The sequence below is a fragment of the Euprymna scolopes genome, chromosome 5, assembly GCF_053919585.1.
Source record: "Euprymna scolopes isolate OS-2025 chromosome 5, ASM5391958v1, whole genome shotgun sequence".
Classification (NCBI taxonomy): Eukaryota; Metazoa; Mollusca; class Cephalopoda; order Sepiida; family Sepiolidae; genus Euprymna; species Euprymna scolopes.
The window spans coordinates 131970667-131980693 of NC_136486.1; positions in this window are offsets into that span (position 1 = coordinate 131970667).

Genomic DNA, 10027 nt, shown 5'->3' on the forward strand with positions numbered 1-10027 from the left:
GTCTCCCCACGTTAAAAGACATCACGCGCAGGCGTTCTCCCGAAAGGGAACACATCCTACTCTACATCATGGATGGAAAAGTCTTGTGACAGTTTTAGTCATTAAGCTCCCGGACTGAGGCAGAGAGAGCTCTCCCTTAATTCCCGGATAGAAAAAGTCCTGTGGCGACCAGGAAGTGGTGACGGGAGCAGGACAGTGTAGTCTGGAAGCTGCAACCTGGCACATAGGCGGTGGGTGCCAGATTCAGTCGCTAACCTCACGGACCGAGGCAGAAAGAGTTTTTCGGCAGCTGCATCCATGACTGAGCAGCCCTGTTTAGGATCCACTCTGCTCACCCCAGTAGGGGAGGGGGGTTAGAAAAGGTACTCCTAAAAATAGCCTGCCTCAAAAAAAACCGTCTGGACTACCGCATCCAGAGGGATCACCACCACGCGGTCGGAAAAAGAAAGAAAACTTACGCCTATATTTTGGAACCTGGAATGTGAGGACCCTCATGGACAACAAAACAAGTGATCGACCCGAAAGAAGAACTGCCATTATCTCAAGAGAGCTAAGGAGGTTCCAGATTGACATAGCTGCGCTCTCTGAAACCTGACTGGCTGACGACGGGCAGCTGAGGGAGGAGAAAGGCGGGTACACCTTCTTTTGGAAAGGAAGGCCTGCAGAAGAGCCACGTATCGATGGCGTGGGCTTTGCTATAAAGAACGGCCTCATCCGCCACCTCAATGAGCCCCCTGTGGGCATCAACGAACGCCTAATGACCATGCGCCTGATGCTTGTGGGCAGCCAAATGGCCACTGTGATTAGTGCGTATGCTCCAACACTTGATGTACATGATGAAATAAAGGAGAACTTTTATGCTGACCTTGACACCATTTTATCCGGGGCCCCCAAGGGGGACAAGATAATCCTACTTGGGGACTTCAATGCCAGAGTGGGACGAGACCATCAGCACTGGAGAGGAACGCTTGGAAGAGAAGGAGTTGGGAACATTAACTGAAATGGTACACTCCTACTAACAAAGTGCTCAGAACATAACCTGATCATCACGAACACACTTTTCCGACAAAAAAACGCATTCAAAACATCATGGATGCACCCTCGAAGTAAAATCAGGCACCTCATTGACTATGTCATTGTCCGTGCCAAAGACCGCTGTGATGTGCTGAACACCAGGGCAATGACCAGTACAGACAATTGTTGGACCGACCACCGTCTTATTCGCTCAATCATGTCTATCCATTTAATGCGGAAGCAAAGGATGCAAAAAAGACAGAGCCGACCAAAGCTCAACATCGAGCAGCTGGGAGATATCACCTACCAACAACACCTCCAGGCGGCTCTTAGCGCGGACCTGCCCAAGCAGTATCCGCATGACGCTGAAGAGCACTGGGACAAGCTGTCCTCTGCCATCATGGACTCCAGTATAAGCATCCTAGGGCAGAAAAAGCGGAAACATCAGGATTGATACGATGAAAACGATACCGAAATCCAACAGCTTATAGACATCAAGAGGCAAACTTTTATCACCTGGCAGAATAACATCAATTGCAAGGTTAAAAGAGCTGCCCATGCCAAGGCTAAAGCGGCTGTCCAATCGACAGTCAGGAAGCTGAAGAACCTCTGGTGGATGAAGAAGGCTCAGGAGATCCAGCAGTTTGCTGACTCTGGGGACACCAGACGATTCTTTGAAGCCACAAAAGTGGTATACGGCCCCAGCTACCGTTCTCTGACCCCCCCCCCTTCGGTCTAAGGATGGGCTCACGCTGCTGAAAGGAAAAGGAGAAATAACAAATAGATGGAAAGAGCATTACGAGGATCTTCTGAACAGGGACACCACTCCAGAGATGGAGACCCTTGAAAAACTCCCCCAACAGCCCATAATTGAGAGCATGGGAGAACCACCCAGTCTGGAAGAGGTGCGGGATGCAATTAGGAAGATGAAAAACAATAATGCGGCTGGTTCTGACGGCATCCCAGCAGAAATCCTGAAGAAAGGCGGGCCTGATCTTCTCAGACACATCCATGCCCTGCTGCTCAAAATATGGGAACAAGAGAAAATCCCTGCACAACTTAGAGATGCCCTAGTTGTCTCCATCTTTAAGAAGGGAGACAAGGCAAACTGTGGGAACTACCGGGGCATTTCTCTCCTCTCTACCACAGGGAAAGCCCTAGCTCGGGTTTTGGCCAACAGGCTTACACCCCTTGCAGAAACCATCCTTCCCGAGTCCCAAAGTGGCTTTCGACCAAATAGAGGCACAATGAACATGATCTTCACTGCTCGTCAACTCCAAGAAAAGTGCAGGGAGCAAAATTTACCATTATACATGGCTTTTATAGACCTTACTAAAGCCTTTGACTCTGTGAACCGTCAAGCCCTTTGGCTGGTTCTTGCAAGGTTTGGATGCCCAAAGAGGTACATTCGGGTACTGAGACTGCTACATGACAATATGTCAGCTACAGTCCTCAGTAGTAGTGGAGATGAAACAGAGCCCTTCAGGGTTGACACGGGAGTGAAACAGGGATGTTTCATTGCCCCAACCCTGTTCTCCATCTTCATTACTGCTATCCTCCATCTCACGGACAAACATCTTCCCCATGGAGTTCGGATTATGTACAGAACTGACGGGCGACTTTTTAACATCAACAGATTTAGGGCCAAAGGTCGAACGAACACCATATTCATTATGGAACTACAGTATGCAGACGATAACGCCCTTGTAGCCCTCTCAGAAGAGGACCTACAGTGTACACTGGTTGCCTTCACGAGGGTGTACAAACAGCTAGGACTAACATACATACATACATTTAAACAGACAGGTGATATTATATTATAGATGCTCTGTAGTTATACGTAACATACATCGAGCTTCCTAAATGAAAGGATTGGTATAAATAAAGAGTGAAAGATAATTGAATAAGTATATTTTTGCTATAAACGCGCGCGCATGTGTGTGTGTGTGTGTGTGTGTGTGTGTGTGTGTGTGTGTGTGTGTGTGTGTGTGTGTGTGTGTGTGTGTGTGTGTGGCGCTTTATCAAAATGAATCTCGTTCAGCGAATTTCGCCAACACAAACGGTTCTCCTATTGTCCTTAACAGGCTTAGTGGATCAATCAAAATCACATTACGCCGAATTAACGAAAATTCGCGTCGACTAATAAGAAACAAGTGTTTAAAACAAATGTCATTAGAATTATTGATGTCGCTTTTCTTTTTTCTTCATCCCCCTTTTTTTCTTTTTTTTTTTTTTCTTTTTTTCTTTCCATCGTTTGGTTATTTATCCGTTCTTTCTTATTTTCCCTTTCTATCTAATCCCTACTTTTAAACAATGAATTTATTTTATTTTCATTTTTGTCCTTTCTCTTATTTTTTCATCTTAAGAGAATTAAACCTGAAAGTGATTATAAATGTCATCTTATATAAACTTCTGAACGTTTTTGTTTGTGTGTTTGTTTGTTTGTTTGTTTGTTTGTTTTTGGTTTTGTTTTTTGTTTTTTTGTTTTGGGTTTTTTTTTTAATATAATGTTTCTCTACACGAACTGACTATGCTTTACAATATTGCTCAGAGGTCGACATTTTGATCTGAATAAGGTATTGTGCAGTTCGGTCACAGAAGATCACTCACCCAAGCATTCTACCTTCCTTCGAGAGAAGGTGGTTTTATTATTGGTCGTCTATGTCGTCCCTATCTGCCAATGCCGATAGTCACTCGAGAATAAGGGTTAATGAACGAAACATCGTGATAAAGAGTAATGGTGGGAATTAGGTAAAAAATGATTATTTACGAGGAGTGCTCCACAGGAAGTTGTTTAAATGTGACTTGAAACCGACCAAATTATAGTTAGCTGGGAAGCCGCCCTGTTGTATTGTATTCAACAGACAGACAGCTCTAGGAAAGAAGTTTTGCTCATGAAAGTTTCATTTAGCATTGGGTACTGATAGAGAGCAAGTGAAATTACTGGCGGTGGTTGTAGATAGACGAGTGTTTTCCGGAAGTCTTCTACAGAGGGGTTTAGACTGAAGCTCAGCCGAGAACCTGTCATGAAAATAATGATAGAACAGAGATTCGACACGTCTCCTGTGTGAGTTAAACGAGATGAGAAGATCACACCCTCTACCAGGTTTTGGAGCCAGTTTTGTACCTTGCCAAGGCAGGAAAAGGTACTCTGAACAGTTGCTATTCAGATGTAGCAACAGTACTCCATTTTAGAGTGTATTTGGTACTTATATAGGTAGAGGACTGAGTTGGAAGTGAGATATTTTCTGGAGCGGTAAAATGATCCAACTATTTTTCCAGCGACCTTAACAACGAATTTGATGTGAGTCTTCCATTTCACATCAAGAGTGAAAGCCAGTCTTTTGAGTTTGGTTGCGATGAAAATGAAGAAAACATTTTTTATTGAAAAGTTACAGGAGAGAACTTTTCCATTTTTCATTTAAGAATAAAAAAAATATTCAATCTTTAAAATTGTTTTTCTTTGTTTCTTCCAATGAAAAAGTTGTTTTCGGTTATTAAAAAAAAATGGAAAGAAAAATTTGAGAATAAAAGTTATCTTTTTTTTTACATAGGCGTCACCACTTATCAAGGCCAATAAGCCACTCAAGGATAAGGGTTGAAGAGTGTACAGTAGTCAAAAGGACAATATAGTAATCGATAGTAATGGAAGTTCGGTAAATTTGTTAACTTAAGTGGGACGGCTCATCAGAAACTTGTTCACGTTGGACTTGAAGACAACCATATTGTAGACGGCTGGAAAACAGGAAAACGGAAGACAATTCCACAGACGTGCAGTTCTAAGAAAGAAGCTTTGATCATGGAATCTATGTTTAGGTTTAGGCACAGATAAAGAGTGGGGGAATTATTGATAGTGTTTTACACTAGACGAGTGTTTCTTGTGAAAGTTTGGCGAGGGGGTACCAAAGATTGAAGCTCAGTCGAACACTTTCCATGAAAATAACGATAAATAACGATAAAGCAGAGACAAACTCGCAACATCTCTTCTGTGAGATAGAGGTTGCAGCGAAAAGAAAAGGACATCTCCCACCAGGCCACGAAGTCTATTTTGAACCCTATCAAGGCAGGACAAGTCTTTTCTAGCAGCTCCTGCCCATATGTGGCAACAGTATTTAATCCTTGGACGTATCTGGCTCTTATATAGACAGATTCGATGTACGTATTCCATTTAAGATCAGGTGTAAAGGTCAAGCCCAGAAGCCTGTCAAAAGTTGAGACCTCCCCAAAACGAGAGCCATTCATTTTAATTGATGCCAGATGGGGATCAGAAAGATGATGATGTAAAGATAGAAGCTTGCTTGAAGATGCATTAAACGTAACCAGCCACTCCTTTTCCCATTGTACCACGTGCTCAAGATCAGAAGAGAGAGAATCAGAGATAACTTGGTCGTTTACTGTCTTAGATGTGCTACCATATATGGTAGTGTCGCCAGCAAAAATGTCTACGAATGATGTAACGATGTGATTTGGAAGATCATTAATGTAGATCAGGAAGAGAGTTGGGCCCAGGATGGACCCCTGAGGGACTCCAGCATTAATACTGTGAGCTTCTGATTTTTGCCCATCAACTACTATGGACCTATCAGAGAGAAATGATTTAATAATTGAGAAGACATTTCCAGCTATACCATAGCTAGAGATTTTGTGAAGTAAACCTTTATGCCATACCCTATCAAAGGCCTTTTATATGTCAAGAACAATTGTCCTAGAAAGGTTGCCTCTGTCGAGAGATTCACTAATCCTATAACTGTAACCACATCTGTTGTAGATCTAGCTGAACGGAAACCATATTGTGTGTCACTAAGAAGGTTATTTTTGTTGAGATGGTTGATTATTTCTCTATTTCTCTATTTAACAAAGATTACAGCAACTTACTCATGACGCACAGGAGACTTATTGTCTTGTACTGAGAGGGGGATGAGCGATCACCTGAATGCTTAAATACAGGACAGTGATGTTGCTAAGCTAATTAAAAACCTTGATTCCAGTAAAGCAACCGGCCCTGACGCTAGTCCTGGTTGAAGTTTTTTGATTACTATAATTGGAATACCGCCAGGGCCGGTTGCTTTACTGGAATCGAGGTTTTTAATTAGCTTAGCAACATCACGTACATATATTTGTATATCACATAGCGTTTTTTCTGATACAGGAGGAAATATTGGGGGTTGGCGGCCTTGGTCGCAAATGGTAGAATTAGCTGCACAGTTCTTGGCAGAGAGTTTGGCTTTGTCTGATGCTGACAAGATTACCTCAGGTCCATTGATGATAGTTGGGATAGAGCACACGCTTCTGTTCAGGATTCTGTTTGCTATTTGCCAAAACTGGTGGGAACCAAGCCGCTACTCAGCTACTTTGAACTTGACGGACTGAGCATACAACTCACTTGCGTTCTTTATTACTTTCTTACAATGGTTGCTGGCAGTCCTGAAAGCAGTTTTAGTTTCCATACATCTATTACGTTGGAAGCAGTGGAAAAAGTGATTTCTATGCGCAATGGCAGCAGCACATTCTGGAGAGAACCATGGCTGGCTGTTAGGTTTTTGCTGGAACTTTTTGGAGGATATGAAACGGTCTATACCTACAATTAACCATTCCGTCAGGTCTGATACTATAGAGGACACATCCTTTTTAAATATGGAACGCAGAGGTAGATCCAATATAAATGTACAGAAGCTATCCCAGTCAGCTATAGTGTATCGATATACTGTACGATGGTGAGGTACGTCTGAAGACTTATTACATTTCATTTTTATCTTAATTGATACAACAGAGTGGTCGGAAGATCCAGGAGGAGACAGAACGGAAACTGAACATAGTTTTGGCAATTTTGATTCATCAGTCCAAAGTATCTGAAATATTTCTTACAGTATTATTGGAAATAAATAAAATATTGATTTACTCAAGCCTTTTAATATTAGATTATACTTGCGTTGCCCGGATGTTTATAGGTGTGTGAAAAAAGTGTTAGTAGGCAGGCAGGATCAAACCCATGACGTGAAGGCGGAAAAGGAAGTGAAAGAAAAGCTGAGACTTTATGACGCGAGCGGAAATGTGAAGTCTTCAAATTTAGCGATGAAAAAGAAATGAATGAATTCGTAATTCAATTAAGAATAACGCAGGTGCAAAATTGAACGTCTGGCTGTAAGTCAGTTAAGCTTACAGCTTTCTGCCTCGTACTTGTTTCCCCACGATGTTGGGGAAAACCAGCCCACCCCAATGAGAACTCTGGCAGTGTCCAAATGAATAGCAATTGTCTGATATGAAGTGTTTCCCCCAAATTGATCAAAGCTGATTGCCTTTAAAACGTGCCGGCTTGGAAGGTCAGGCGGGGTACTTTCGCTTCGATTAGTGTCGCTTTATTTCTACGAGAAAGACAAAGACTGGAAACCAGGGATTTTTTAAAACTCGATCAAAATAAAGATAGAGACAATGCCCGTTTTCGAATCTGACATATTATAATCTAGGGAGTATAAGGAAAGTTCTCCAAAATAGTAACCTTGTCGAGAAGTCCGGCGAAAAAAATCCTTTCTTGGACATACACAAACGCGTGCATCCATTTCGCCTTTTATATTATAGATAGACTAGCCTGGGTGCCCGGGGTTGCCCGGGTGTTTGTAGGTGTGTGTTGGACAAAAAAAATGTGGCAGGCAGGCTCGAACCCGTGCCGCGAAGGAGGAAAAGAAAGTGAAAAACAAAACAAAAAAAGTGACGTCTTTGCCCTTGCGTCTATCGCCAAACCGGAAATGGCGAATGTTTAAATTAAGACTAGTCAATCGAAAAGAGGGGATGACTTTCGAAAATATCGGCGGAAAAGCGACCCCTCCATGTAGAAAAGTGCCTTGTTGAGGGTGGAGGAATTAATGTTTTTAGTCAATTTTTCGATATTTGTCGCCAGAAGCGTCGAGCTTCAAAACGATACGGATCTCGTGTAAATTTACCAAAATAAATTCTCGATCTTTATAACAATATTTCCATCTAAATTTGAGATTGTTAATTTTTTACAAAGATATTCGGATGAAATCTTAATATAAACCAATGATTGTTTTCTCTAAATTTTGAAATAATTATTTTTACTACAACAAGTTGGCATGAAATATAATTATAGCTGTAATTCGGCAATCTTTGTACAAAGTTAACAGAGTTTTGTTTTCTGATACTTCAGGCTGACGGGACCAGATTACCTAGATTACGAGGCATCAGAGGTTGCTTCGGAAAAAAAAATGGACCGAAATTGCTTGAATAGAGAATCGACACCAGCAGCTGTCGTGCCTGGTCGTGCCTGACTTATGCAGGAGTGCATAAATAGTAAAATCGGAAGAACAGCGTCACATAACTCACAGGAAAGAGAACCCAACGACATACATATTTCCTCCTCGCGTACATCATCAGTCTCTTTCAATTTTGACCTACGTTTAGCAAAGATCAGACAAGAGATAAACCGCTTGCTTTGAATTAATCTTTTTAACATCTATCTGTAACGAGTTTTCCTGTGATGAGATAGATAAAATACTACTACTGCTGCTGCTACTGCTGTTGATATTGCTACTACTACTACTGCTGCTGCTGATGATGATGATGATGATGATGATGATGATGATGATGATGATGATGATGATGATGATGATGATACTGCTACTGCTGCTGCTCGCATTCTTGTCATTTCTTATGTCTTCCAACCGAGAGTGTAATCTTTCTGCCTATCCTGTGTGACGTCATTCCCTCTAGCTCGTGTTTACACGGGAGTCAAGAGCCTCCAAGGTCAGCAACCTAAGCCACGTCTGACCCCTATTTCCTGTTTACACACTAATTCAGTTTCCCCTGCGAATTGTAATCAGTAAATAAACACTAGCGGATGTTATGTTACTATTTATCAAACTCTTTTACTTGATTTTTAAACCGAGCTTATAATTAAATTTCAGTTAATATTTGTATGAATTGTCATTGTTATTCATTAATATTTTTTTCTTCTACAACCCATTTTAAATGATTCCTATTACATGTTTCACGGCATATCGACCCTTTTTGGTGATATCTGCGCCGAAGCTCAATGCCTAAACTTTGTTGTTTTGAGTTGTATGTCTTATGACGTATTACTTTCGCGATTATTTAATGCCGAACCACACAAACAATAATTGCGTACGATTAATAGAGCACCCATTATTATTTTATCTATAGTTTGGAAGAAATCGCGGGTTCATACCTTCTCGACGAAATCGAGCGCAAATGAAAACACTATAAGAGACGGAAAATGAAATAGATTGTGCAGACGGAATAAACGGATTGTTAAAGAAGAAAGACAATTAAATATCGCGCTCCGTTAAGTTGACTTAGATCAAAGTAAAACGCAATTTCAGGATTTACTGATTGAGTTGAAACGACGGTGGGTGGGGGTGTTTCTGTTCAAAGCGAAAATAAATTATTTGTTCGTCGAGAAAATGGCGATCGATGTTCTTTTATTGCGAGATTTTCGAATTTCGTTTCGTTTAATTTGTCAGATAAATTCATGGTTAGCCAACTAGAAAAAAAGGTTTGTCTTTGGTGTTTTACGGCATATCAACCCCTTTAAGCTTATTTAATACCGAAGAACAGTACATATTTTTATAAAGTATATTTCTGAGTGGGAATACACAAATATTAAGAAATAATTGGGTAAAAACGATTCTATGCTGATCAACAATAATATTGATTTATCTAAACAATTTATAAATTACTTCAAAATAAGGTTTTCTAAGTCAATGTCGAAATCAGAGGTAGTTAACTCTGCTTCTAATTGTCTTTGATACAAGGAAGATAACTTTTAGGTACGAAATTGTTTCATTTTAAAATATTAAAAATATTCAATTTTTCTTTAAATATAAAATTTTTAAATGTATTATTAGGTGATATGCTGCCACCCATGGCATTATAAATGAATCATTGCATACGAATAGTTGAATACCAGTTGCAATTTGAAACATAGTTTTTGCGAGTTCATATCATTCTCAGTTGTATTAGTGTGGATATAACACAATAG